We start from the raw sequence: 5,218 nt of genomic DNA, 5'->3' as shown, positions 1-5,218 counted from the left end.
AGAGAGAGAGAGAGAGAGAGAGAGAGAGAGAGAGAGAGAGAGAGAGAGAGAGATCCTGTACGTAAAGAAACATACAGTAATGATGGTGACTTATCATGCATACACTACTAAACACATCACTATTCATTGCACCACGTACTGCCTGCACACCAAAAACTATTACAAGCATTCAAACCGAATGGCTATGACGTGGATGGTTGCATTATGGATGTATTGACACGTTACCTTGTGCCTTGTTTTGAGGACCTATGTTCAGTTAGATCTTGAGCAGCTTCTTTCTCATCAGTTGCCATGGCAACCAGTCACCTAAAATCAACCAAGCAGAGTGATACTTATTAGTCATCAGCTGTTTTCGCTTTTGAAACCAGCACAAATTGGCATGTACATTCTGCTGTGAATGAACCAAGTATTAAAACACAGTGATTACCAATCACATCTAGGTGGATTTTCTCCAGGGAAAGCTGCATTACGCAGTTACGCAGGTGCATGTGTAACTAACGCCTAATGCATAACACGGTCAATACTCTACTGAAACCCAACCCTTAGCCTAATTTAGCTTCATCAAGTGCTTAAGTTGTATTCACACACGTGACTCTCCCATTCTGCTTGCTGCCTGCAGTGAACAGCATCTTATGAACCAAAATCACTCATGACAAGTCTGTGGCATCAGTGAATATGTGCAAGCAAACAACCAGCATATACTGTGTATAATGTAAAGGTTGTTTTACATCCTTTGTGATCTAACAGACATATCACAGATTCACTCCACCCAAGTATTGTGAAACTCACAGATGGATGGATGGGTGGATGGATGGATGGATGGATGGATGGATGGATGGATGGATGGATGGATGGATAGATGGATGAATTGATGGATATAGATAGTTAGATGGGCACACATGAAGATAGATAATAAATTACATTACGGATTTGTCCCATTTTTGTGACACATTTCACTAGTTTGACAACTGGTGCAGGAAAATGAACCTTAAAAGACGTCTGTGATATGCTTGAGATTTTACAAAGAAAACTGGCAGTTCAACATTCAAAAAGATTTCAAGGAGATTTACAGTCTTAATCGGTCCAAAACCTTCATAAAATGTCTGTCAGCCTCTCGTCACATTAGTGACACTACTAAGTAGTAAGTACTAGGTCACATTTTCATATGCCACATCTATAATGTGAAGAAACGAGAGAGGAAGAGGGTGGAAGGGAAAGAGGAAGTGAAGAGGTGGAGAGAGGAAGAGTGGGATGGAGAGCAAGAGAGTGACAGAGAGAGGTGGAGTGGGGGAGGGGGACGGAGGGAAGGAGAAAGGAAGAGAAAGATAGAGTGAGTGAGAGCATTACCAGCAATATCAACAACCAGCTAGCCCTTATGCTTCTAGTCAATCTCGCAGCCACCCTCGCTCGCTAGCGCGAAAACGCCGCATAGCGGCCGCCAATACAACTAACCTGCACTATCCTGAACACTTTATCGAGGGGGTATAGCTACAAACGGTCCCGCAAACCAAAAGCCAGAGTTCTGTTGACAGCACGAGGGTTTTGACTACCCACGTAGCTCGAGATTTGCAGTAGATGAGCCAGTAAGTGTTTTTGGGTAATGTGCGCGCGTCCTATAGCCGTCAAAAACGGAGTTTAAACGTTTTCCGTCGAGACACGCCCACGGCAACTGCCAATCACCGCGCGCGCACGCCTAGCATAGGCCAGCTCTGTTGCTGGGCAAATTGCCTGTGATTATTTTTACCCGTACTCTAAACCCGGCCAGCCCGTACTATGGCTATGGCCCGTAGCAACGTGCCCCACGTGCCCACGTGTGTTCTTACCATGTACGACCGGTTTGAAACATAGTCTACGAATCGAAGCCATTCTACAGGATTCACATACAATCGAAGCCATTCTGCACGATTCACATACAGGTTTCGACACAGGATTCACTGCACGCCTGACAAGACGACAGCAGTCGACGTATACAAGGACCGCCCGGGGTTGACTGCCTCCCCACATCTCGTCTCGCACATATGACGTCCGATAGATGGCGCCACTAGTCTACAAAAATTTATCGTGACTGTTCGCTGGAAGCCATGCATCCGTGCGCCGGCCTATGGATTTGGTGCACGGATGCATAGCTCCCAGCGCCTCATACTTCCGTAGCACAGTCCCGCGGTCGCGTGTTCCTTGCCACGGAACTGCGCGCTACACCGCGCTCGGCGGTCAGGATCAACGCTTCCTTTGCGCATCGCCTCTCTAGTATCCGGTCTCTCCTCTGGACAATTGGCAGCGCAAAAAACGCCGCGTGGCGGCACACTAACACAATAACGCTGCACTCATTGAATAGCAATTTTAACAAGTTTACTATATAGCAAGCTTGTGGGAAGTTTGCTGAATTGAGCAGTTCTGGCGATTGCACGACGGGTTTGACTACCCACGTAGCTAGAGATTTCCTAGAAATGGTCGTAATTCTTGGTTCGCTACTCGGCGCGCTTGGTTTGCTGTAAAAAACGGAGTTGAAATTTGTTGTGCCAGCGACTAGTTCAGGCCCCCACATCAGTGTAGTACATATGGCGTGCGATAGATGGCACAACGAGGCTATATGCATAGCATTTCGCTAGCACTTTTCCTGCAGACGGCTCGGCCGGCTATAACCTAGACTGGTACCCGGTCGAGAGTTCCACACGCTACACTAACTGAAACGTCTTGCATGCTTATTGATAAACATCGTTAATGCACACGATGAGGGATGGTAGGTGAGAACTACTTAGCGACAGCTTCCACCCCCCCCCCACGCCTGTCACTCACGACATGCCGCTGAGAGAGTGGTAGGTGGGGTGGTCGCAAGTCACCGCCTTACCTTCAGCCGCCACTTATCATCGCTAAAGGACACGCCAGGATAGCATGATGACATGAAGAACGCTGCATATCGTTCACCTTCTGCTATCCCATAAAGAAACCACTGACCTATTTTAACGCTTGGAGTTGGGCGAGGTTGATCGCAGAGAAAAAAGCCCGTGTCACCGTCAGTCAGTTTGCCAACGCGTGGAGAGACTGAGGTTTGCCACATTTCGACGGGAACTAGCAAAAACCACGAATGAAACCGGCGTCCTCGTGCTTTGACGTGGGGGCGAGAAGCCACACTGACATCAGCATCCGACCCGCCGTCTTTACCGCTGCTATAAATAGCGACATTTCTCGCTGCACTTCGCAACCTGCATTCAACAGCATCCTCTCACCCGCTGCTCCGTCGCCGCCGCCGCGCCTAAGCAAGCTAAGAAAGTAAATATGTCGTGCCGAAAATATCAGCAGGCTATACGTGCGGTTACGTACGTGACTGACGTACGTGCCGCCTCCCCTCCGCCACGGCATGGACTACACCCGTCCCACAGCACCCTCCCCCCGGCGCGACACGCTGTCGAATGTATAAAAAAGAAAGGCTAGCTAGAATTTGGCCAGGGAAAGAGCACGGGAGAGCGCCTCCCAAGCGGCTAATATTTGTTTCTCGCTTTCCATTTCATTCACCCTAGCCCTCTCTCTCTCTCCCTCTCTCTCTCGCTCCCCCGGTCTTCTCTTTTTTCGTTCGGTCCTTCCCTCTCCTCTCCTCCCGCCATCCAATTCTCATCTATTAGCCTCTCTTTTCACTTATTACCTTCTGTTCTATTCCCTCCCGTTCTCTTCTCTTCACTTTTCGCCTCTTTTTCTATTTTCTCTTCTATTTATCTCTCTTCCTCCCCCTTCATCCTCCACACTCCCCCTTCCTCTTTCTCTCCCGCGCCGCCCTTTCTCTCGCGCTTAGTTGCACTTTTCTCTCCCCTTCTATCATCCTGCCTCAGACACACACCCACACGTACACACATGCGCATACCCACCCACTATATCTCTCGCACACTCTTCCCTTCCTTCCTTCCTTCAATTTTCTGTATTAGAGTGCACCTCTTGCGCGAAATCATTAATCCAACATTTTCCGATCCGGCGAGAGCACGCAATATTGCCCGCCTCGTCAAGTTGCGACAAATTTCGCGCTAAAAGGATCTATCCGCGCTCTTTCATCACCGCGAATGTCACGAGCGAAGGTGTATTGCACACGAACGCCGTCAACCTTCGGAAGCTGAGCGGAGACGCAGGGCGTCGCTACTGTAACTCGAACAGCGGTGCGGCTTACACGACAACTGACTGCCAAGTCGTAAGTATAGAACATCATGATCAGCGGAAGCTATACCTGGCACCGTGACGCATGCTGATTTCGTGGCTGACCCAGCCGCAAATAGAGCGCGTGGTGCGGTAACGTGTAACACCGCTAACTCCGCTATACCACCCCTACTACCCTAGTCAGCGAGCAGCTCACACTGATGCATGCGCGTCATACAGTTTTATAACGGTTTCGCGTAGAGCGGGGTTTGTTGTTGCCTATCCGAACTGTAGCAGACTGGTAATTAGATATAGAACGTTAATGAAGTAAACCGCGGTGCCCTCTAAAATATCCTAGTGTACGCTTGTCGGCCGAACTCTGTTCCAGCAACAAACCCTTCTCATCTCATATCCTTCTTAGTGTCCTCATCATCCTCTCGAAATACGTTCATCGGTTTATAGCTTCATTCATCTTTCCCATTTACTATTCATCCTCTACCTGCATGCTTCTTCCTGTCCCTCTCTACAATTCTGCCGTGAAACAACAATCGCGTAAATTTAGAGGCCTCCATGATGGACCCACCAATGGTTGACAAGAGCTGTTGTGGCAATTGTTCCAAGCTTATCTTGACAAGCGGATGAACTGCTAAAACACGGTCACAGATAACTTCAGTCGGTTTCTTAACTTTATGATAACTAACAAGTCGTTTATAAAATAAATCCTCGGGAGATCCAGGTATTAACAGGTTAATAAGATCTGGTATCTTTCTTTGTATGGATATTGCATACATTATTTGTAACTGTACTTTTTGTGTACCATGAAACATATTCCTTAGGTCACCGTTAAGGTCCTCATAAAAAAAGCAAGAATGTGCCCAGAGTGGTCCTAAGTCAGAGACTTTATCCACTAAATGTAAGAGAGAGTGAGCATTTGAGGTATCCATACGAGCTCCATACAACAATCCCATCCTACAACAAAATTCTATGAGCAGTTCTCTAGCAACAGTAAGCTCTGCTGGGGGGATAGAAGACTTGAGTAGGATGAAGATTGATTGTGATAGCAGCATGAAGTGTTGATAATATTCAGCTGGAAGTATTT

Source organism: Priapulus caudatus, unplaced genomic scaffold (genome assembly GCF_000485595.1).
Source record: "Priapulus caudatus unplaced genomic scaffold, Priapulus_caudatus-5.0.1 Scaffold265, whole genome shotgun sequence".
Taxonomy (NCBI): Eukaryota; Metazoa; Priapulida; class Priapulimorpha; order Priapulimorphida; family Priapulidae; genus Priapulus; species Priapulus caudatus.
This window is presented reverse-complemented; position numbering follows the sequence as displayed.